The sequence below is a fragment of the Erpetoichthys calabaricus genome, chromosome 9 (genome assembly GCF_900747795.2).
Source record: "Erpetoichthys calabaricus chromosome 9, fErpCal1.3, whole genome shotgun sequence".
In the NCBI taxonomy this organism is placed as follows: domain Eukaryota; kingdom Metazoa; phylum Chordata; class Cladistia; order Polypteriformes; family Polypteridae; genus Erpetoichthys; species Erpetoichthys calabaricus.
Genome location: NC_041402.2, coordinates 157,195,251 through 157,221,904, shown reverse-complemented (window position 1 = coordinate 157,221,904; position 26,654 = coordinate 157,195,251). Strand labels below are relative to the sequence as shown.

The 26,654-nt window shown below is 38.4% G+C and overlaps 1 protein-coding gene across 5 annotated transcripts in view; it reads right to left on the bottom strand.

Moving 5' to 3' along the window:
* The window catches only part of cadm1a (cell adhesion molecule 1a), a 1,142,366-nt gene that overhangs the window by 1,075,897 nt on the left and 39,815 nt on the right, over positions 1-26,654 (bottom strand). The window lies entirely within an intron of this gene.

Genomic DNA, 26,654 nt, shown 5'->3' with positions numbered 1-26,654 from the left:
CAGTCCAAAGACATGTTGGTTAGGTGCATTGGCGATTCTAAATTGTCCCTAGTGTGTGCTTGGTGTGTGTGTGTGCGTGCGCCCTGCGGTGGGCTGGCGCCCTGCCCAGGGTTTGTTCCTTGCCTTGCACCCTGTGTTGGCTGGGATTGGCTCCAGCAGAGCCCCGTGACCCTGTAGCTAGGATATAGCGGGTTGGATAATGGATGGATGCACGGAGGTTACAAAGCAGAGGTCGCCAACTCCAGTCCTGGGGACGCACTGTGGCCGCAGGTTTTTGTTCCAACCAGTATCTGTTTTTAATTGTGACTCCTGGGCTAATTAAGTGAACTTCTGTGTTTTGGGAACAATATAGAAATTAGAAAACTAAGCTTGGTAAAAAAAAAAAATAAAAATATTAAAACATACCAAGCAGTTATATGGGAATAATGTATTTTTTTCTTTTTAACAATATTTTCATCTTGATTTTCATTCTACTTTTCCAGGTGTTCTAATTGTTTAATTAATTCATTATTTACTAAATATTGGGTCTGACACTATAGTAGTTGCAGCCTTTGATTATTCAGTGTTGCTTGCCAGGGTGTCTGCTCTGCTCATTTTTAATTGTCATTAATAAGATAAAACGAAGGGGAAAAACTGCACAGAGGATGGGCAAAATATAATGAAAGCAACAAAAGTGAGTTAAGCATTTAAATCTATAGCAAAAGCAGACATATTTCTAAATGTCTTATAAATGTAAAAATTATGCTGCTGTGCTTTTCAGAATGTAAAATAAGAGGAACAAAAATACCAGCTAATTAAATGAGCTCAGTGTTATCAGGTATTGGCAATGATTATGAATTTGGTTGGAACAAAAACCTGCAACAACAGTGGGTCCCCTGGACCAAGTTTGGAAGCCATCTCCATCAAGCTAAAAAGTAAAAAGATTAAGCAAAATGTAACAGTTTGATTTTATGGAGTCATACCCATCCACCTATTTTTCTGAACCTATTTGATCCTATGCAGGTTCATGGAAATCGAAGACCAATGCCAGCAATTCGGCTACATGACAGGAGCCAACACAGCATACACTCACTGACACTGCAACAATTTAGGTTACCAATAAGCCCAAACTGAAATCTTTAGACTTAGGCTACATCCATACTACTAAGTGTTCATTTAAAAATGTCATTTGTAAACCAAAACAATGTCCATCCAGAACTTTCATATTGTTTACAAATGTATCTCTGTCCACACTAAAACAACCGAAAACGCACAAGACATACAGGTAGATGTTCACTTACACATGCCACACTCACATCAGCAGAAAAATCCTTTAAGGGATATTAATGCCACTGGCCAAACAGATTTATTGCAAAACCATATCAACCAGTAAATTATTTGCTCCTTCTGTACATACACAGCATTCAAACTGTATAAAACGCAATTTTGGTGCACACTGGTAAGCAATTCAGCAAGCGTCACGGAAATCGTCTCTTTAATGCCTTCCCTCAAAGGTGATCAATCAGAGACATTGTAATGGGCATGATTCAATCACAGATCAACTACATAATAAACACAAACAAACCAGAGCATGTCCACAGTCTCCATTTTTGAAAGCAGTGTTTTCGCTCATCCACATTACAACTCTGAGGCCGAACTTTCAGAAGTATATGGCTCTGTAGAGCATTATCAAAAGTCTTTGTTTTTGGGGATTGAAAACGCCGGGGTAGTGTGGATGAAAAGCAAAAACAAACACTAATGTCTGCATTGTTAAACCAAAGCAAATAGTGTGGTAGGGATCTTAAAGTACCTAGTAAGAAATGGACACAGAGAAAGGAAGAATGGTCAAACAGCACAGAAAAGAGAAATCTGTGCGTCTTTAAACAAGCATTTCCCTCACTATTGTGGCATGGATCCACATCTCCCCCAATCGAGTAATTACGCATCTGGAATTATTTATTTCAGTTTGGGGTTCTTTGCACTGGATCAAAAAAAAAATCACTGTGCTACCCACTGATTATTATGTATCAATATATTGATATCCAAGTTTGACCCTGCTTAACTCAAACGGGGGCTATAGATAGCTGGACCCCAGCAGCTTTGGTTGTAAGACAGACAGAATTTACCTATTTATTTACATTTTTTTTTTATAAAAAAGCAAAACCCAAAATTCATTGAAATGCTTTTGGTACAAAAGTATTCTCCTTTACTCAATCCACTCTTGCAAAAAATCCACAATTCCCATTCTTAATATCCAGTGCACATTTCTGAAATCTATATATATAAAAGCCAAATACCACTGACTCACTCATCACGAAATCTCCCGTACCAGGAGGACTTGGGACTTGAAATTTGGAATGTAGGTTACCCTTGGCCCATAGGTGCTTGCTAAGTAACGGTTTTAAAAATTTCATGGTCCAAGCGCGTTCTGTCTGTAGTTCTGTCCGCTTTTCAAGAGAGAATTACTTAACAGATTTAGATCTGGTTGTTTTCTATACTTTGCTTGAACTTTCTGGTTGATTTTGCAACTTCTCTCATCGCGCTAAGTACCATAGTTCGCTTGCGGTACCGATGTAATTATGCAAATCCAAGAGAGTGGCTGTGGGCTGAGAGCAGGGGGGCAGGGCCTTCCTCATTCACTCGCCAGCCTCTGTTCGAGTTGGTCTACGTCTCGCCACGTGTTGGAGTGCACCTTGCCTTCACTTAGCTAGTGATACCTGTTTGTTTGTGTTTTAGAGGGTAGCTGCTGATTGCCAGAGATATCACGGCCATAGGCTTTTCTCCCCACGCATGGAACGCTCTCCCGTGAGAGCTGAACACAATCAGATATAGTGCCAATGTCTATTGATTTTTAAAGTTTGTCCTGTTTCATTACTATGTGGGCGCAACCACGGAGTACAGCTAGTACACTATAAAAAGGTGCTATATATATTCATACTGTTCTAAATGCTGTCTCTCCTTACCACCAAGTTAATGCTAACCAATTCTAAAGCAGACATTTTCCAACTCCTGACCTTTCAGCACAGCTCTCAATCCACATACACCCCCCCCACCCCCCCATCAGTTGGTAAAAGCCTGCATTGTTCATTTGTCTGGCTATTACTGTAAGGCCTTAAAGTATATAATTTACTCATTAGAGAGTGCTCGCGGATCTATAAAATGCCAATAGCTCCAATTTAGCTCATTTGCAGCCATGCTTTGAGTAGAAACCTTGAAGATGAGCACATCTACTGGGTTTCTTATAATAACCATCTGCCACAACCACACAAAGAAGACTTGTGCATTATTTAGCAATTAAGGGAGAAACTTATTAACTGTAGGAGATGTAAATTTAATGAGGTATAAATTATAATAAAAAGTAGATCATGCTTAGAAATGAAGCGTTGTACAAAAAAAGGGGAAAGTTTAAATATTTCATAGCATGAGTGAAAACAGAGACCTCACTGCTGATCATAATCATTTTGAATTAAAAAAAAAGAAAGCTCTCGTTTAACAATGAATGAACGCTCATTATGTTTCTGAAACAAAAAAGGAAAAGGTACAAAAGCTCCTTTAGTTAGCGAAATTTCAAAGTACACTTGTTCTACAATGGCTTATTTTGATGAGATGCTGGCCTTATGGTGACGCCAACCTTTAACAGCCTTAAACTATACTGGAATGTTGTCATGACAACAGAGTAAACTCATGTGTCAAGTCATCTACAGTATGCCTGTTTTGGAGAAGTCGAGGGCAACAGCTCATTATGGTTACCGTTCAATTTTCGTTAAGTTAAAAACACACTGAAAAACTTCTTGTACTCCGGAGAACTAAAGCCTATCTCAGCAACATCGGGCATAAGGCAGCAATGAAAACAGGATAGGACATCTGTCTACCAAAGGCTACACTCACTCACTCACACTAAGCAAGTGGAGGTTTGCCAAAATAATCTAAAATAAACATCTTTTGGAAATGGAAGGTATACCTTTATGGACACAGGGAGAATTTAAAACAAAGATCAGGCTGGGTTACAAAGCCAGTCCCCTGGAGCGAACAATGTTGCAATCACACCAAACCATGAATACCATTTCTGCTTGCATCCACTTTTTTAACAGGAATTTAAGACATCACAAATTTTATTTTCAAATTCTTCATGCTATCTGGACTGGTGCCCCTTCTATGCTGTTTCTTGTCTTGTGTGCAATGCTGCCAATGTGGGCTTTGGCTACCTGACCACAAACTTTATTATTAATAGATAGATGTTAAACACTTTTGTTTCTTTGGTGTTTGGTGTCAGTAGTGAAATATGTTCCTAGCCATCAGTTTAACAAGTAGCATAGGAAACTACTGGAAAGTTTGGGAAAAGTGCCAATAGTAGTGTTAAGATTCAATAACAATGTTTGAAAGCAGCACCATGGAGTTTAAATACTTGGGATCAACAGTACAGAGTAATGGGGATTGTGGAAGAGAGGTAAAAAAGAGAGTGCTGGCAGGGTGGACTGGGTGGAGAAGAGTGTCAGGAGTAATTTGTGACAGACGGGTATATCAGCAAGAGTGAAAGGGAAGGTCTACAGGACGGTAGTGAGACCAGCTGTGTCATTTAGGTTGGAGACGGTGGCACTGACCAGAAAGCAGGAGACAGAGATGGAGGTGCCAGTGTTAAAGATGCTAAGATTTGCATTGGGTGTGACGAGGATGGACAGGATTAGAAATGAGTACATTAGAGGGTCACCTCATGTTGGACAGTTGGGAGACAAAGTCAGAGAGGTGAGATTGTGTTGGTTTGGACATGTGCAGAGGAGAGAGGCTGAGTATATTGGGAGAAGGATGTTAAGGATAGAGTTGCCAGGTAAGAGGAAAAGAGGAAGGCCTAAGAGAAGGTTTATGGATGTGGTGAGACAGGACATGCAGGTGCTGGGTGTCAAGATGTAGAGGACAGAAAGGTATGGAAGAAGATGATCCGCTGTGGTGACCCCTAATGGGAACAGCCGGAAGAAGAAGAAGATTGTACATAGGGCTTCACTATGCCTTTGTCTCCTCCAGGCTGGATTACTGTAATGCGCTCCTCATCGGGATTCCCGGTAAGAGTATCCAGAGACTCCAGTATATCCAGAATAGCGCTGCCAGGATCCTGATGAGGGTGCGAAAGCATGACCATATCACCCCAATCCTGAAAACCCTTCACTGGCTCCCTGTCCCACTCAGAATAGAGTACAAGGTCATTCTCCTCACCCATCAGTGCATTTATGGACATGCCCCCCTTTACTTACAGGAACTCCTTACCCCTCATACCTCCTCACGCACCCTCCACTCTGTACGCACTAACACTCTCCAAGTCCCTAGAACCAAGCTTCGCAGTATGGGTGATAGGGCTTTTTCATCTGTGGCGCCGAGACTGTGGAACGCCCTCCCTGACTACCTGAGAGCTCCACAGTCGACTGATGCTTTTAAACGGAATCTAAAAACTCATCTTTTTAGAAAGATATTTTGTTAAAGTATTTATAGATTTTCTTCTTTTATTACTTTATTTTTACTTTGTAGCACTTTGAGATTGCTAAAATATAAAATGCAATATAAATAAAATTTATTATTATAATTTATTATTACTATGAACAAGACTGCAGTCTCAATTAGATTCCCCTAATTGAAGAATTATATTAATAAAAACCTAACTTGCATGTTGCAGACAAGTTCAAGCTAACAATAAAATGACAGTGTAGCTTGCATGTCTCTTATGAACAAATGACAATAGTACAATACCGTCAGAGACAATGAAGACAAAATGAAGACAATGAAGACAAAAACAGACAAGAGATTGTACCATATACCACATACAACATCAAATGATGCATACAAGAAATAGACATGCAGTTGTCTGCACAAGAGTCTTTGAGAAACCTTATGGCTTGTGGATACCAAGTTCTTGAATCTCGTGGTGTGAGTGCTATTTGTCCTGACCCGCTTGACAAAGTAGATAAGGAAGAAATTTGTCTAATCAGAGTGCTGAGGTATTTAATAATTGTCTTTCTAAGGCACTGTCCAGGTCAGAAAGATAAAGCATGCCAATTAGATTCTGTGGTACCTTCACCACAAAACCAAAGAGATACCGTATTTGCATGTCATGTAGTTACTGTATGTTTAGAAAGGTGAATTCACTCCCAGTCTTCGGGACCTGTGAGGCAACAACAAACTTTACAAATTTACAAACTGCAATACTGCATTTCAATATTTTTTGTGCCTTAACTTATTAATTTGATATACCATTGGAGGGAATTGTCTGATTTGATATAGCATCTTCTACAGTGAGGACAACAGGAAAGCACCTTACACAACAGTTAGCTCTGCCATCACTTTGTACCAAACATACTGCACCATTAACAGCATTGTCATGTTCATCCACTCACATAAGGCATTATAAGCAGTTAGCTTCAGCTCCACTGGGCCTCAGGCCTCTCGAGTCTCTTCACACAATGCATTGCGCACCATCAAGAAATACAAAATTGATGAACAAAGACACTTTGGACTGCGCCCCGTAAACCAGCCGCAGGCGAGACCTGCTAGTTCCATTACATTGTTCTATGATTTCTAATATACAGGGTGACCCACAATTGAATTTTCTCAGATGTGTCAGTTGGTTTGTCTGAAGCCAAATAAGATTTCTTTCCAAGGGAAGAAATTCTTATGAAATTATTTCTTTCTATTATACGCAAACTAATAAATGTTATGCTTGTACACTTACAAAAATTAATTAGAAATATGTCAATTAGTTTTTACGTTTATATAATCTAAACCTTGACAAATCCTTGGTTATCATTATGAGATGATAATAGTGAATATTTTCACCAAGTAATCGTAAATTCCTAGATTATTGATTTAATCTTCAGAACTAATTACCTTTGTGAAAGTTTTAGTATTTTTAAAATAGCTACAGAGTGGATAGTAAGCAGAAAATAGAAAGTGCAGAAGTCATAGTTGTTTTGGTCTGTTCATGGTCCTTTTCTCCTCTCACTAGGGTCCATTTCAGAAAGAGATCAGATTTCATTACTTAGTCCAAAGATATGAAGGAGGACTTTTTAAAACCTCCCATCTAAATTACACCTTATGATTACTCATGCCCCCAGATGCATTGCTGTTTCTTCAGCCTTTGTTCACTAGGATCTCTGGTGACCCTTCTTATAATGGACTAATAGAGCAATGGCTGTAAGTAGCTTGGATTACTCACAATTATACCCATGTGGCTGAGCAAATCTCTATGAGCGTCAGGTTTGCAGAATATCACATTACATAACATTCTCAAACCAACTCAATACAGGGCAGCACACGGTGTAAGGTGGGTGACAGTCAACTGCAGTACACACACCCACAATCTGCCACACTTTTGACAAGTAACTCTTTTAAAAATATTTACTTAACAGAACATTCCAAAAGTCACTTCACCCAGCTGATCATCATGGGTGGTTGAAACTCATCCTGACAACATCAGGTGCAAGGCTTGAATCAGCCCTGAACAGGATGCCAGTACACTGCAACACCCACATTGGCACTCATACATATCAGTTAGGAGTGAACAGTTAACCTAAACTGCTTGTCTTTTGTGACCTGGGAGCAATAACCACAGGGAGAAAGCATAAAATCCATACAGACAATATCTGGCCTCAGGATTCAATCTAGAAGGCTTGGTCCATAAGGCAGCAGAACTAAACAACACACCAAAGATAGCAAGATGCATTAAAAAATCATTTGCTACATTTTTGGAGAATTATTATGTCAAAAGTCAAAAAAGTCTACACGACAGTTCACAAGCAAAGTGAAAGAAAAGGCCGGGCATTAGAGACCATCCTTACAGTTTACCCACATGTGAAAAGGGAAAGGCCATAGGTATTCTCATAAAAATGGCTAAAATCAGGAACAACAAAACCTAATGCTGAAAGGGACTTTTCAGTATGATTAAACTTCATGACTCACTTCTCCCTTTCATTCATTGGTCAAGAGTCCTACCTTCAATTCAAAAAGTCATTCTCATGAGGCTTTAGGTTTCCTGTTTATGATGTGGGTTGTTAACTTCTGAAGTATATATTTAAAAAGATTTTAGCAAAAAAAAGCAATGCATTTTACACCTTTTAAGCATACGACTAGATAAGTGACACCTGAATTATGAGACACAAGTAACAATAGATTTTTTTTCTGTTTTTCACATTGTTTGATATTGTATAGCATTGGTCACTATTAGCTTCTAATATACCATAAACTTTTTTTTTTCTTCGCTGTTTAAGAAAACTTGAGATTAAAACATTTTCTTGGCCATCACTACAAACTACATGTAAGTAAGTATCAAATTAAAAAAGTATAATTTTTTGGAGGAGTATTCGTTTAATTGCATGAATGGAACACTTTGCAAAATTTTAACAATCCAATTTTATGGCATCAGAACCTTCCATCTATTAGTCTCATGTAGATTCATGGAAAATAAGAACTCATTCCAGCATCAAGGGGGCAAGAGAGAAGACAACAGAGGACACATTCACTGACATTGTGCCAGTTTAGAGTCACTAGTTAGCCTAACCTACATATCTTTGGGAGCTGGAAGCAAATGAGTAGCCAGTGAAAACACACAAACAAAGGAGAACGTGCAAACTGCACAGAAACAGAAATCCTGGTTTGATCCCCGACCATTTCTTTAATCAAGAATTTCCCTTGCTATTTTTCTCATGGCCTGCAGCTGTCTTTGTGCAGTTATATTCACTCCAGAGTTACTTTTGCAATTTGGGGTTCTTTGCATCAGAAATATAAAACAAAAATATTACAAGAAAACCTTCCTGTACTAACAGCAATAGTTATACATTGTTTTGATGGCACTGAAGAGGGGTCAGCCATGCAAGTAAGAATTCTAATGCCAAGATTTGAATCCAGACCCTTGGTGTACTGGTGGAGGCAGTCTGGTTAGTTGCTGTGTCACCATGCTGCCCGAGTCATTCAAAAGAATTTGTTTTCAAAGTAGGCTCTGCCCACGTGTAATTCTTTAACTGGATTCAGCAGGTCTGTTAATAAATGAACACATGATAATAAGATAAGTAATGTATAAAAACTGAATGCTGTTCTTCAGTAGACCTTAACTTCTGGGTAAAAGTTCTGGGTGATAAATTGATTTTATCGATTAATTAGAATTTTTGCTTTAGGGGGATGACTCTGAGTTTAAGGATCTGAGCAGGTATCTGGAAGGTTGCAGATTCGATTCCCCATTACTGCCATAAGAGATCCCACTGTGCTGGGCCCTTGAGCAAGGCTCTTAAACTACAATTGCTCCAGGGGTGCTGTACAATGGCTTACCCTGAGCTTTGACCCCAAGGGGTATGCGAAAACTAACAAATTCCTAATACAAGAAATCGTTCAAGGCAAAATGCAGAACCAAAAAAGGCCTCAAAATGAAAATCTAGATTCACTTTAACCTGGGTAATTGCAGAATGTTGAACAACCTCTGTCAAACTGTCTTACCCATCGCACACAAACACTGTAGCAAAACAGCAGCACACATGTCAACAAATAGAGGAGCTCTTGTCTAAAACAGGCAGCCGTCCTCTCAGTCATTTGGAAGTGGTTAATTTATGCAAATATCAACATCGAACAAACCACTGTCCATTGTAAAGTTTGATGACTAAAAACTGTGTGAACCAAAAGTAGCCCAATAATCTTATTCTTGCATCTAAATCAGAGAAACACAGCCAAGTAGGAGAAGTGTGTAGCTCTGCGAAATGAGCAATACAGTGTCAGCAGGTAACTGGAGCACCGTAATTTTCCAGGACCCAGACACTGATCCACTTCAGTGGTGAAAGCGCCACAAAGCAAATTTCCTAAAGCTTAGGGATCTGGTTGAGAAATATCTCTCTATGCCTGCTCTAAGTGTCCCATCAGAGAGAGTCTTTGTGTAGGGGGGACAGCTTTGTAAAATGCCACAGAGAATAATTCAAACCAGAAGCAGTAGACAGGCTTGTATTCCTTGCAAAAAATTTAAAAATTGTAAAAAAAAAAACAAAAAAAAAAAAAAACATTTAAATGACATTAAAAGAACCCCATGTGTGATTTTGTTATTTTTCAAGTACAAATTTTTTGTTTTGTTTCTTCAGGGATTCAAGACTTTTTTTCAGGAGACAAATCTTTTTTTTTTTGTTCTAATTTGTTAACTTAGGTTTACACTTTACAGATCCCCCTTGGGGACGTTCATCTTTTGCTTTTTACCCAATTACAAGCAGACAGCAGTGACTGACTAACATTTAGGGAACAATTCCAATTCTAATGCTTCCTATACACAACTTTTTGTACAAAAAAAAAATAAGTTGCCAAGAAATGTGTGTAACATTATTAAACATTTTTGTGTTTTTATTATAAAAACATAACTTACTTGAATAACCGTTAAAGAGAAAAACTCATTAATTGGATTTAGGCGTGAAAAAAAATGGAGATTTTAGTTTTAGCAGCTTTAGGTATGCTAAATATGCATCAACACCAGTGGGCTGCACTACTTTTTTTACACAACAAGCACCATGTTTCCCCAATTTAAGTGCAAAGAGCATCAGAGTTCTTTTTGAGTAACTTAAGTTTTTGCATTGTATATAATACACTAATATTCATCACAGAATTTACAAGAAATTGCTACAATTATTTAGGCCACAGGAAGAGGCCTAACTGCAACTTGATGTACATGTCTTATGGGAATGACCTCGCACAGGTGCCACTGTATGCTGAAAATGATAACCAGTAACGTCACATATGAAGAAGAGGACTGAATTCAGCTGTTTAGTTAGTCATGTTATCGGTGTAATGTGGCACTAGTCCAAAGAGCAATCAGAACCAATCCACAATCAAAAATGAGTCAATGATGGCAAAGCGGGTGAAAATGAACTCTGAAGTGAAGCATCAAATCAGCCAAATGTGGTCCCACGTTCTGTTTTTCACAGAAGAATTACATTTCATCATTTTATTTCTTGCCAGAAGTATATTGATTCGGCCTTACTCTAACTCCTTACACGGTACGTGTTTGCATACAGTAAACACTGAGATGCCACTGAGGCTTTTTGGCTCTAGAACCTTATACCACAGTCTGTGAGATTATTTAACACCAGAAAAGGGCACACATAGATTTGCTTTGACAGTATTCTTGGTCAAAAGACGTTGGAGTGAAGGCTCCGAGACAAAGAAGCACGCATATTAGTAAAAAGACAGAGCTGAGACTAATGGTGGTGTTTTGGTATGGACAAGTTAGCAAGCCATTGCATCCCCCAGTAGTGGCGTTACATTACCTACTTTTGATATATTTAAGATATGTGTTCCCCTTTGTGTTCACGTAATAAACATATCTGCAATATTTTTTGCTTTATAGTAAGAGGTTGTCCTATTACAATATCTACTCATCAGCATTTCTATCTGCACCAAACATACAGTGTCGTGAGCTTACTCACCAGTGACATTGTCAGGACAGCAGCAAGGTGACAAGAATTTAATCTCTTCGATTTTGCAACATCAAGGCACAAGCAAAGAAAATTACACAACAAAACACACAGCTAGTCCCCTGCACGCCTCTCTCAAGTGGGTCGTTTCTGTCAGCATTTATGATCAAGTAATGCAGTAATTCACACAGAAAAATCAACCTCAGCAGTAATGTTAGCTCTTCCTAGTTTCCCAAATAGACATTTTCCACTTCCCAATAATAAAATTTGTACCTTTTGCCTTACAGTTGAAGCTTGTACCTCAGAAAAACAATATATCTCTGAAAGGGCTTGATAGACAGACAGACAGACAGATAATTCACTATACAGTAGACAGATAATTACATACACTCACTGAGAAATTATTAAAAACACCACTGCACCTGCTTATCTATGCAATTATTTAATCAGGCGATCATGTAGCATCAGCGCAATGTAAAAACCATGCAGATACAAGTCAAGAACTTCAGTTAATGTTCACATCAAACACCAGAACTGGGAAAAAATACAATCTCAGTGATCTTGACTATGGTATGAATGCTAGTGTCAGATGGGCTGGTTTGAGCATTTCTATAACTGCTGATCTCCTGGGATTTCGCTCACAACAGTATCCACAGTTTACTCACAATAGGGCAAAGAGCAAAAAACATCCAGTGAATGTCAGTTTTGCAGACAGACATACCTTATTCATACAAGAGATCAGAGGAGAGCAGCCAGACTAGCTCAAGCTGACAGAAAGGCTACATTACTTCAGATCATCTCTCTGTACAACTATGGTGAGCAGAAAAGCATCTCAGAATGTATAACGCGTCAGATCTTGAGACAGATGGGCTACAACAACAGAAGACCACTCCTGTCAGCCAAGAACAGAAAGCTGAGGCTATAGAGGGCACTGGCGCACCAAAACTGTTAAGCTGAAGACTAGAAAAACGTAGCCTGGTCTGATGAATCTTAATCTCTGATGATGCACCTAGATGTTAGGGCCAGAATTTGCTGCCACCATCATTAATCCATGCACCCAACCTGCTTTGCATCTACTGTAGAGTTTGGTGGGCAATGTTCTCTTGGCGCACTTTAGGCCCATTAATACCAAGCAATCATCACTTGAACGGCACAGCCTATTTGAGTATTGTTGCTGACCAAGTGCATTCCATTATGAACCCATTTGCACCTCTTATAATGACTACTTCTAGAATGATAATGCACCATATCTCAATCAAACATCACCTCAAACTGGTTTCATGAACATGACAAGGAGTTCAGTGTCTTTCTGTGCCCTTCCCACTCACCGGATCTGAATCCAACAGAACACCTTTGGGATTTGGTAGAACAGGAGATTCACGTTATGACTATGCAGCTGATATATCTGCCAAAACTATGTGATGCAGTAATATCAACACGGCCCAGAATGTTTCCAACATCTTGTGGAATCCACAGCACAAAGACCTGACATTTTTTTGGGTGCAAAAGGAGCACCTACCCAGTATTAGTTTGTTGTTCCTAAAAACATTTTCTCATTAATTAGATTTTATGCATTTGGCTGACATGTGAATCCAAGGTGACTTACAGGTTTAAAAAAATTTTTTTTAATTTGAGCACAGACAGGTCAAGAGACAACACCTGAACCAGGAACTTTATGATTTTAAGTTAAATGCTTTAGTCACTAAACCACATTTACGAACGATAGATAGATAGATAGATAGATAGATAGATAGATAGATAGATAGATAGATAGATAGATAGATAGATAGATAGATAGATAGATAGATAGATAGATAGATAGATAGATAGATAGATAGATAGATAGATAGATAGATAGATAGATAGATAGATAGATAGATAGATAGATAGATAGATAGATAGATAGATAGATATATATTAAAAGATTTTAAGCTCCTAAGGCCTTATGCTTTCAAACTGGCAAGAAATTTACTGATAGAAAAAAAAATGAAATCCGGAAAATAGGCATACAAAATCACTTTAAGGGATGTTAGCCTGAATTAGCATGTCAATTAAAAAGTTTATAAATCCTGAGGTCTGACATTATGCATGTTTATCTTGTGAATTCACTTCCTAAACACATCACAAGACAATTTCATGTTAAATTATTAAAACACTTCGTATTCTAATATACCCTGGGACCCTGAATTGGATTAAGCATGTTTGAGAGTGTTATATGGTATTCCAACATTAATAAACAGTAGTTTATTTTGAAAACTAGCTGAGCCAAAATGGATACAGCAAGCCCTTTGCTCTTCAAACCAAGTTAGCGCTACTCAAGTTAAATTACAGACAAATTCTATTTTATTCCAGAGTTAATACACTGTGTATCCACAGTGCACATCATTAGTTGATCAATCTAAAATAAATGATTTCTGCCTCAGATCAATACCACCGGCAATAAAGGATATTGAAATCCCTATGACCTAAGGAAAAAAATGTTATTAAATTGTATTAATTACTGTTGCTGTGACAAGGGATGCAGTACTAATTTGTCCTATCAACAGTCCGCTAGGGAATATGTTATAAATAGCATTGTTTAAAAGCTTGTTTGCCATGCTATATCTGACAATGTGTGCAAACATTCCATCAAATGACTCTAGATGTTGTTTTTGTTTGCATATTAATTTGCATTGAGAAATTAAAATGCAAACACAGCAAATTTTTTTTTTGTAATTATTTTGTTATATGCACTGGGAAAATACTGATAATACTTGCAAATTTGTTATATTTTAAGAAAATTATATAAATTTATAAACTGTTAAACAATGCTTTTTGAAGGAGGATTTTAAAAGAGGCATAACAAATTTATAATGCTTATTATTTGCACCAACAGAAGACGCCGGGGGCCGAATACAACAATCCTTCAAAACACTAAGGACATTTGAATACAGAAATGCCAAGGATCAACCCACTGCAAAATTAACTGGTTAAGACAAAAGCTTTTATGTGACTTCTCAATGGGTTGAGACACCAGTTCAATTCTCAGTTTGGACCCTCCTGTGCAGAGTGCGCATGTTCTCTTTGTGTGTCCATAGATGTCATCTGCATACTCCCATTTTCTTCCACAATAGAAAGCACTCAGTTAGGTAGACTGAATAATAGGAACTATGCTGCCATCACTGTTAATGTGTGCAACACGTAGCATGCAGTAATCTTCCAGACTTGGTTTATAACACACCCTTACTTGCACCACTTGTTTGTGTAGTTTCCTATAAACCTGTTCTGGAAAAAGCAGATTCAGATAATGACAAGCAGATGGATATAAAGAACAGTTTCAAATCTTGGAATGTTTAGTGTCTGTTTTCACATTCTGCCTGTGTGTAAATTAAATTTAAGGTAATTTATCTTTACTTTCATATCCTGAATATATGCAGGCAGGGTTGACTGATGAATAAATTGGGCATATGCTGAGGTGTATGTAAGGCAGGTGTATTAGTGTGCATGTGAGTGTGCCCTGTGATAGACTGGCCTCTGCCCAGGGTTGGCACCTACATTGCACTTAATAATGTCAAGCTCCAGTGTGACCCTTAAATCGAATTATACAAGTTAAGAGAACTGCTATAGGTTCAGCTTCATAATATTAATAATAATATACCTTTTGTATCACAGTACTTATAGAATAACTGATGAAAATTTCACTGCAATTCAAGAAGTTAAAGTACCGTATATATATTATAGGTGTGTAGAAGTCGGGTCTTGAAACCTGAAAAATTGATCATAAAATCAAACCCCGACTTATACGGCCATTCAAAAATCCGACACATTATTATTATTATTATTATTATTTTTACATTTTCTTGCCTCCTCCAATCTCGCACCAGTTTCTCAGACACATTGAATTTTGTTGCAGCAGCGCAGTTACCAATTTCTTTCGCCACTTCAACTACTTTTAATTTAAAACCAGCTTCATATTTTCTTCTGATCGAATGCTCCATCATAGATAAGGGATGTTCTCATGATAAAGGTGTATGAGGGTGTGAGATACAAAAAACACAAAACAGTGCAAACGTCACTTCGGAATAGTTCGGGTATTACCGTGTGGTCACGTAGGTACAATACATAGAAAAAAAAGGCAGTGTGCTCCATGGTTACTCTCTCAGGTGTGCGCTAGCATATCATAATCTCTTGGACCAATAGCGTAAGATTTCTGCATTCAACTTATACGACCGACATTATAAAATACAGGAAATTAAATGGAAAATCAAGCCCCGACTTATCCGTGGGAGAACTTAAATGCGAGCATATACAGTAATCAGCTGAAAGTTTAAAAAAAAATACAAAGACCTTTCAATAATTCATTCATCCTTTTACTAAACCCACATAATCCAAGTGTGCTGCAAGGGATGGGAAAAAGGCAGAGACAAAATGTTGGCAAAAAAAAGACCAGGAATTGGATGATTTAAAAACTCAAGGTCAAAATAAACATCATTAACATTAAAAATACCAAAGAAAACATCACAACATCAAATATTTAGTCAAAGAAGCACGCAAAAAAATTCTTACGCTCTTTAACCAAAACACATACAAAACATCTTAATATTATCCAGACTCCTGGACACCAAGGAAGAAGGCAACACCAACGTTTTCATCTAAATGGTGACATCACACAATGTACAGTTGTCAAATGGTAGCAACAAAGCTAGCAACATGCAAAACCACTATGAAATAATTAAAAGAACTTCAGAAAGACTGCAAACCAACAAAATGATAAAATGAATAGATTCCTCGCAGTCTAAACCCTTATTGGGCAGAAATATGAAAAAAAAAACATGCAAAGCAGAAAAATTCAAAAGTGTCCAAAATCAGGACAAGGCCGTACAGCCTATTTCAGCATCACTGAGAGCAAGGCAGGAACCAAGCCTGGATGGGATGAGTTACAAGAAGAGATCAGCATTTAGCCCCAGCCCCTGCTCATCCACAACCAGGGATGAAAACTATCAACTGGCCAACCTTCCTTTCATCTCAGGTGAATGAATTTCTCCATTTCCGTAGACAGTTGCACTGCTTACCTTAGCACTTGCTATCAATCTCATTTAACAAGATGGGTTCCACTGTTGGATTTTTGTGTTGGCCAAGAGATACTTACAACATACGTACACTAAGTGTGTGTCAACATAAAGCCAGAGTCTAGCTTTAGAGTGTCACATTTTTGATCACCGTATTATCCACCCATTATCCAACCTGCTATATCCTAACACAGGGTCACGGGCGTCTGCTGGAGCCTATCCCAGCCAACACAGGGTGCAAGGCAGGAACAAATCCTGGGCAGGGTGCCAGCCCACCTCAGGGCACACACACACACACACCAAGCACACACTAGGGACAATTTAGGATCACCAATGCACCTAACCTGCATGTCTTTGGACTGTGGGAGGAAACCCAAGCAGACACGGGAACAACATGCAAACTCCACGCAGGGAGGACCCGGGAAGCGAACCCAGGTCTCCTTACTGCAAGGCAGCAGCGTTACCACTGTGTCACCATGCCGCCCTCATCACCGTATTAATGGATTTAATTTACTAATATAATATTAGGCTAAATTACTAATTCATATAATACTATGCTAAATAGGATTTCACTTCCACACTAAATTGTGTTTTCTGAAGCTGGGATTCAACAGTATACATTGCTATCACTAGTTGATTCAAAGCCCAACCTGGCGGAGAACATTCTTACATACTAATAAATACAAACTTTGCATTTTACAAAGCATTTGTACATTAAGTCTAGTGCCCTAAGGCTCTTCAGTTGTATTTTCATCTTGCTCATTTCCATTTTATTTTGTTCAGCTCTTCTCCAGCCTTTAGTTTTCAGCATACATAATGCAGCATTTCCAAATGAATCAACTCCTGTCCTAATTGTCTGTGTGATATCTTGCACTTTACATTAGTTCCTCTACAGTGATATTGTTTTAGATATACAGTAGAGAAGAGAATGTGAAAAGCAATTGCAGCAGCTGAAATTAATGAATTTTTGATGATTTAAAAAAAAAATGTGCATCCATATACTATCCTATTTTACATTTTATTGTCATTATCAATACTGGGGCAGCATGGTTTCGTATTGGTTAACACTGCGATTCAATTGTTTTCTGTATGGAGTTTGTACTTTCTTCTTTCATCTGTTTGGGCTTTTCTGATTGAGCTCCAGTTTTCCTCCCAAATTGCAGAGACTTGCATGCGAAGATAAATCTGACACTAAACTAACCTTGTGTGATGGATGATGGAAGACGGACGGGACCGTGACTTCAGTGTCGTCTACACAGTGCCCACATCTCATTACAATACAGCCTGTCAACCTCACTGGTAAAACATATTTGCCTTATATTGGTTCAGTTTTCTAAACATTTATTTAAACTTGTCGCTTAAAAATATGATTTTCTGAATGTGAAAATAGGACTGTAAATGATACTCATCTATGACTATTGATTATCTTAAGGCTGCTGGAGGAAGTTATTGACACATTCATTAATTTTCTGAACCTACTTATCACAGTAAAGATTCATAGAGAGTTTGAGTCTACACTGAAGGATGGAAAGCAAAGTAGGAATCAAACATAACATAAGTTAAATAAAATTAGATCATTCATTTGATCAGGATCTTTGGGTTAGCTAATATCTAGGTCATCCCATACCTCATCCAAAACTGTCAAAGATGAGGTAGAATGGTAGTCTCAAGAAGACTATGTGGCTATGAAACCTGCAGGAATGATATGGTGCTTTTAAGTGTGCATGGGCCGAAATTTCTAAGGAATGTTTCCAACTCTTTGTTGAATCCATGACTGAAAGAATTAAAGCTGTTCTGGGGGCACGGAGGATCCTGCCTGAGACTACATAGGTATACTTTAATAAGGCAGCCAATGAGTGGATTGATTCCTACCTTGCAACCAATGTTGCCAGGTATTGGTTCTGATCCCATCCACCCCCATAATGATGAATTGAATTAAGCAGGATTAAGAATTTTTCATGTTATTGTACATTATGTTACTTTAGTAATGACATGATGGAGTGACGTCCCGTTCACATTTGTGTTTCTGATACAGATATGAGCAACACTGGAGCACCACAAGGAACAATCCTGTCTCCTTATCTCTTGACTCTGTATACCTCAGACTATAAATATAACACCAGGTCATGTCACTTGCAGAAATTCTCTGATGATTCTGCACTTATGGAGTGTATATAGGGGATGAGCCCTTGATGCAACGAGAATTATGTGCATCTTAACCAAAGAACTGCTCATTGACTTTCGCACACAACAAACAGCCTCCATGCCTGGTCGCTATTCAGGAAGTGGAAGTAGAGGGTCCACTCCAATGAGAGGTTGGACTGGTGCTTGAAACACAGAGGAACTATATAAAAAAGGCAGAGCAGGCTCTTTTTCTCCAGGAGACTGTGTTTCTTTAATGTGGGAAGTGACATCTTACACATCTTATATATAAACATCTATGCGTGGAAGTGTGTGTGTCTGTCTGTCTGTCCATCCGGCACGGAAGTGCGAGGATGCAGCATGAAGCTCAAAGAAAGCGAAAAGTGAAACCGCCACCACTAATACACAAGCTAGGCGAGCACATCTGCCAAACGAAACCTCCGAAGAGAGAGAGACTCGCTTAGTCGCTGATAAGCACTGGAGGCGAGAAGGTCAGCAAAACGAAACCTCCGAAAAGGGAGAGAAACTTGCTTAGTCGCTGATAGACAATGGAGGCAAGCAGGTCGGCAAAACGAAACCGCTGAGGAAAGAGAACCTCGCTTAGGTGCTAATGCACAAATGATGTGAATGATTGATTGAAGTGCCAGAATCCATGGTTTCTAGGAGCCCAGGCTTTTTACAGCCCAGGCGTACACAGCTAGTCTTCTACAGTATAACTGTGATGGCCACTGCGATTTTTTAACCTCAAGAGACTCCCACCAGACCATCAAGATAATTAAAGGGCAAACTCAGTTATAGGATGCACTCTGGACCTCCTGGAGGTAGTACCAAAGGAGAGAAGAAAAAAAACCTGAGTGACACTATGAACAATGCAGCACATCCCCTCTCTCACACAAATTATTCAGCAGAAGCATGTCAGAAAAAAATAAATGGGGCTCCTTTATGCCAACAGTAATACATCTGTATAATGCCTATCTGTGACTGTGACTCTAAGACAGAAGTATTCTTTTTGTTAATTGTCTTTCCTCTAGTCATGTGTTTTCAGAAAATAGTGTGTACTGTAATCATTTATTTATTTAGAGCTTCTGTAAGTATCTATCGAGTTCTGCAAACTGTTCACCTCAAACCATAACTAAAGGGGTCATTCATGAAAGCAAAGGGTTATTTTTTCACTGTATAATATGAAATAATATTCTTATAAACTACACTAAGCTGCAAAAAACATTCTGTAGGACAAAATAAAGAAGAAATATTTCAAAAATGCTGTGTCTCAGATGGTGGCCATAAAAACTGGGCTCCTGCCACAAAAACAGCTTACCATCTGAAGGCACTTGATTCAAAAGCTTCAGTATGTAGAGTCAGTCTTATTTTGAATGAGATCTGTTCCATCCTCCTTCTTTTTCTCTGTTAATAGGCATCAAAAGAGCTGTCCAACATTTTACTGTAGTTTCATTTTTTTTTTCATAGTAGATGAAGTAAAAAATTACCAAATGGTTGGAGGATAAAGGCTAATGGCCTTCACAGTTGTCACAATTATCATCTTCCCCCCAAATCGTTTTTTGATTGATGTCAACATTTTGTCCAATCAAAACTGAACCCAAAGATATGGTATGTTTGAAAACAAATCACAGTTCAATAGATGGCACCAGGGAAAATAAAAAAAAAAACACCACAGGATTTCAGTCAGGAAAGGGCTTTGAAGAAAAAGCAAATTATGATTATGCTTCACAATACAGAGAAAGTGACAAGGACATTTTTTTGCGAATCATTTTCCTAACTGACATGCTGACACATTCTACGTTACATGAGTATATTTTCTGTGCTCTCTGTCTGACAATGCCAATTGACCTGAGGGATGTGATGAAGTGGTTTGATTGACTTTTGTCCTACGGGAATTCTATTTTTTCCTCCCAAAACTTGTTAGGGTGCTTAACAACACTAAGTCTGTCCAGTAAGAGTAAGTTTAGGTGTTTAAGTGAGAGTGTCCTAAGAGGGATTTGTGAAGTAACTTAAAGAATTTTATATTGGCCAATATTCACTTTATCAGAAAATGTCTGCACAAATAAAATATCAACTTACATTTTGAATAACATTCAATATAAATAAAGAGATGTTATACTCAGACTCTATAAGACCACAATTGGTGTATCGTGGACAGTTTGGGTCACCTTGCCACACAGTAGCACTAGAAGCTGTACAGATGAAAACAGCCAAGTACATCCTGGGAATAATGGGTCTGTCCTGCTCTAACAGGCTAAGGAAATTATACCTCTTTAGCCTCAAACAGAGGAGACTGCAAGATGACTTGAGCCAGGTCTTCAAACTTCTGAATGGCGTTGAAAAAAGTGATCCAGCAGAATTATTTTATTAAAATGATTGCATACGTGAGGGCACTTATTAGAAATTAAAAGGGAAGACAATTCGAGGAAAAGTCCAGAAAACACCTCTTCATACAAAGATCTTGGAAATCACAAACTAACAAATCACATAGTTGAAGCGAAAACCTTGACAACATTTGAATGATGCATTAGGACGACTTGGATACTGTATTAGGTATCAGTAGGTAATCAACTGGGCTAGGTCAACTGAATGATATCTTTTCATTTGTCAAACTGCTTATGTTTGGGTTGATTTCTACTTCGATTCATTCCCATACTCCAGGAAAAAGACTCCTGCCTCCCCACAAACCTGTAATGGAATAAGCAAATCCAGAAGATTATATATATGTATGATTCATCAGTCATAGATGTGTGTCATTTACAGACCTACTTTCACACTAAAAAATTAAAGACTGGTGATAAATAAGAAATAATACACAAATGGAACTAAAATGAGTAAAATGGGTTTTGTAAATCAGATTTATGGGCTTTGAATCCTAATTAGGCTACAGAAATCACAATACAGGCTTGAAGAACCTTTTACATGTTCTGTTTTTACATTCAATGGCAGACGTAGTAACATCTGCATTACAGTCTCCTGAACACTGCATTCTCACCTTAAATTTACAAAGCCCACATTTAGGCTCACCATTGGAAGACCCCTTTGAATGCTCTGTATCCATGCAGCCCATCCATCCATCCATCTTTCATTTCCAATCTTATCCATACCGTATTGCTGAGCTTACAAGACAATGTACAAGAACCAACTGCTCCACTGCACAGGTACCCATCGCTTTCAGAATTATCTGTTACAACTTGTCGTTTCAACCTAAGTGCCATTCAGACAGTTTCAATACCCTTTATAGCACAGGGCCCAATCTGGAAATCTAAAGTGGTGTAACAGCTGCCATGTAACAGAATTTCCAGAACAATAACATATGCAATTAGTCAGTGCATGTTATAGCAATGAGCAAACACCATATTAATTTGTCAGCTGCTATAAAACTTACAGGCAAATTCATATTTGTATTTCTGCCAGAACAAACTCAATGCAAAGCAAGACATTTTACACTACAACACTGCATCACTGTTACTAGTTAATTTTAATTCACATTATACAGTACATTTTCTTTGTGCTATCATTTACCAATAAATATGAGAAATCAAATCAAGAAGCACCAAAATTCTTAGGAGGACACCTCAACAATGACTGGACATCCAGTCGTTCTGGTCTCATTGTCAAAATGGTAGGCTCATAGCCAGTAAGGACACATTTGGGAAGTAAAAAAGGCAACTAGGTGCAAAGCTCTTAGAAGCAGTTTCCAGAAAATGGATTAATTTGGAACTTCACTTGTAATTTAGACTGCAAGAGTATGAAGCAAAAGCCAAAAAGATAAAATAAAAAAGGCTTTCCATGTTTCACTTTTGATGGCTTAACCACCATCTGCCCAGCAGTTTGGAGGCTTGCTATAAGGATATGGGCATCCTTACATCCCAGATGGCCAAGGAGCTATCAAGTATCAATTGGTGCTTCTGTCACCGAGCTGGCTACTTATTTATTTCTGTTCATTTTCCCCCGCTTTCACAAATGTGCTGTTTGGCAGCTCCTTGGCCAAAGCACACTCCTCAGGATTCAGTCAAGCATTCTAACTCTGCTGTTGCTTCATTTTTTTTTCTAACAGATTGTTATTTTTTTAAATGTTTGTGTCTTTATGATGCTAGAAGCAAAGACCAATATATGCTAGTGAATAAAACATGGAGAACAGGGAAACAGCATTTTTCTTTTCTGCTCAGAAGTTTGCTCTTGGGTCTTTTGTGTAAGGGCTGAGCATTTCTGTATTGGTTATGGCAAAGCAGGTAGAAGAAAGTTGAAGTCACCATCAAAGACAATGTAAAGCCTATAACTTGGTAAGATATCTGCAGTGCTCACTGTCAAGGAACTAGCTGGCACATCAAATCTCCTTTTAAGTCATTTTATTTAAGCTTTTATCCAGATACTAATGCAAGGGCTCATTATCTCATCGATCTATCCATCCATCTCCATAGTCTGTTTTTTTCCACTTGGTGTTTTCTGAGAAGCTCAGGCCAATTCAGCCTACCTTCGATACAGGTATTAACAAACCCTGGATTTGGTAACAGTGCGTCACAGGACTCATGTCCTTACACATTGTTACCGGCCAATTTAAACTCAATTATCAAATTATATGAATCTGCATTTAAAAGCAATACATACTCAATTGACCATCTCATTGCTTAAACGGACTGCACAATTGTTATTAACCTATGCAAGGAAAGCTGTGCAGTTAGGTTCAATGTCTTTCCCAATGGTGCGTGACGCTATCTTTGCAATGTCAGCTTCTGTAGGAAAAGCAGCTGTCTCACAACTGAAGAAAAATGATGGCATAGCAGAGTGCTGATCACTTCATTCTCAGGTCAACTGTAACTTCCAGTCACCATTTAAGGAGGCATACCAAGAAACTAGGCAGGAAAAAAGAAAAGCCCTAGAATGTAGGCTCGGATTAAAAAAAAGAAACCCGAGAAATTGTGAAAATAAACCAGGTGTTCCATAAATTATCGTCCCCACCTGATCATAAGAGAATATGGCACAAAAACACCAAGCCTCTGTATTCAAATGTCAGCCTGTTAATTATCTTTAGTGTGTGGATTTTTCTGCTGTTCAGGTGACTACTGAGCAGGGATGCAACAAGTTGTATTGAAGTGACAATGCAAGATTTTTTTTGTCCCTGTAGAGATGTACCTCGGTCATCAAGGATCTTATGGCCATCCCCAGTTTAAAAAAAAATGCAGCTATGTACTTTAGTCCATCACTGTCGAAAGAGGGGGTGATCTCATGAATGGGGGGCCATCAAAAGGGATTCCCTCTCAACAGAGAGCTGTAATTTCATCCACTGCTAATGAGGGACAGCAAGGCTATCTATGGGCACCACACAACTATGGGCCCTCATGCAATGCACCCTGTGCACCTCCTCTATCTCTGAGTGAGTGATGAGTCAACCAATGCCTTTTTAGTACCCAATACTCTCAGAATTGCTTCTGACCCCCATAACCTATTACCTAGAGTATGTGAGCCTAGACAAAGCAAGGAAGGATGGGTCCAAGACAACAAAAACTACAGGGAATGACGAATAATGTGGAAGCAGCAGATTCATTAAAGAGGGACTTGTGCAGATTTGTGGCAGATGAAATTTAGAGTAAGTAAAGTGTAACACAGAGGATCAGAACAGGAAACCAGATGTGCTAGAGACAATATGTATTCCATTGTTACATATTGCTGACTGTCTCCCCATGTGGACTGGGGGAATTGCAGGTAAATGCTTAGTAGTGTTCATACTGGAAAGGGGTTATGTGGCACTCCCAATATCTATGCAAAGAGATGAAGGTCCAAGTCTTTAGAGTCCTGGTGCTTCCTGTCTTGATATATGGTTGCAAGACATGGACGCTATCCAGTGACCTGAGACGAAGGCTGTACTCCTCCAGTAATGTGCATTGTGATGGAGCTACAGCCATGTGGCGCGATTCCCCAAGGGTGATCTAGCTCGCAGGATCATCGTTGTTGAGGACCAGAGTTCCTGGACCAGGGTAAGGGGACACCCATGTAACATGTTCCTTTAGATGTTCATTTCCGGAGAGTGGGACTAGACCACGTGTCTGACTGGGGGAGGTTGCCAACCAGGATACCAAGCTGTTTCGTCATGTGGTGGGTGCAGCAATATGCTATACCAGTGCATGCACCCCAACCTCACCTGGCTGTTCATGCCAACACACAAAACATTATGATCACCAATTCACATATCCTCTGAAACATCAACGACAGATTTAACATGTGTCTAAACTGGTGAGTGGTTAACTAAACATAATCAGAACATTTGTTGGCTGGTGACATGACAGTTACCTGGTTGCACATGGGACTTACTCTCGAGCACATCAGGAACCTTCTATTCCTAAACCAACATGCTTTTCAGTAATGTAAAGAGACAGTTTATAGTATTTTTTCTGAAAACACAATACATAAATAAAACTCCTCCTATAGCCTTGCACAACTCTATTCAATTTTGGCTATCTATTTTCAGTGATTAAAATTTATTAACTGATTTAAGGGGGTCAATATTTTATTGTGAAATGTGCTCAAAATCTGCACCATTTATTTGATATATAATAAAAATGTGACTTGTTGGAACAAAGTCTCTGCCGTTTCCCCAGGCCTTTCAGTTTCTAGGCTGGAATTCCAACTTCCTACCTTCCCCATATTCATACTGAGTTTCCCTGCCATTTTCCAAATACACTCACTTTGGTTTGATGCTAGTTTGTGCCCATTCTAGTTTTCACTTTTTTGTTTTAATTGGAGACATTTTCTCCAACTTCTCATCAGACTTCTAGGACTAAAGGGTTTCAGATAATGAATATGAAGCAAGGTAAAAGAATATGACTTAAGTATAGAACACTTAAACAAGAAAATGGAAGACTATGAAAAGAGGATCTCATTAAAAGATTAAAAGATATAGAAGATCCAGCAAGAGTTTACCAACAAGCCATACAACAGTAACAAAATTAATTAAATGTGTGCCTCTGTGTTTGTGCAGGTTTCATTTCTTGCATATTTTACCATTTCATGCTTTTAAAATAAGTGAAGCACCTTACAGATCATTACCACCCAGGATTTTTATCATACTTGTACATGATGTTGAAAATGATATCACTCAATTACATTATATTATCATCAATATTTACATCAATGGAAACAACTTATGCAGGTGCCTTCCATCTCTCGTGGCCCTACCTATTTTCCCACATTCTTTTTTCCATTCAAGAATTAACAAATTCTTTCTCAACTCTTTACATGGATCAGAGTTCAATAAGCTTAGGGAGGACCTCTACACAAGGCTATAATCCCACCACTCGGACAGTTTCAGTTGCACAAACTTGGTTTTGCAACCAGTTCAGATACTCACTTTTGAAAAAATAAAAAAACATTTCCTCCTTCATTTTCTCCATTTGTATTTCCCATTTTGGGTAGTTTTTTAAAAATGCTGTCATCTGTTGTTAAGTTCTAGACCTTACTTGCTTATTAAATCCTCCACGTGATAAACAAGTTCCCTATCAAGGACAGTTTTTCCTGCCTTGTGTCTAGTGCTGCCGGTATGGGCTCTAGCCCACCATGACTCTGAATTGGATTAAGTCGGATTGAAAATATTATGTTACAAAATCCTCTTTAAAATCCACTTATATAATATAAGGTCTGTGTTCCCAAGGATATTCCGATCGGTGGAAGACACTAAAGAAAAACTACTACATTTATTCCTATAACAGCTTGAACTCTAATAAACATAGATGGGACATATGAAATTTACCAATGAATTGCCAACCAGGGACAATCTGTAAACAAAAGACAGAGCTTATGTTCCAAAAAACTACAGCAGGCAGTTTGTCAGGTTAAGACGTAATATGAGTCCTGGGAATGAGCTTTCTTGATTTTTATGTGGGAAAAAAGCTACAACAATACTGGATAAAGCATTAAGCTATCAGGAAGACAAGTATGGACAATGAAACAATTATGTGGATCCCATACTACTCAACTCACATGATGTGAAGTTCATGGTGACGTGACAGCAAGAGTGTTAATGTATAATGAAAATGCTAATTGCTAATATCATAATAACTAAAGGATAATC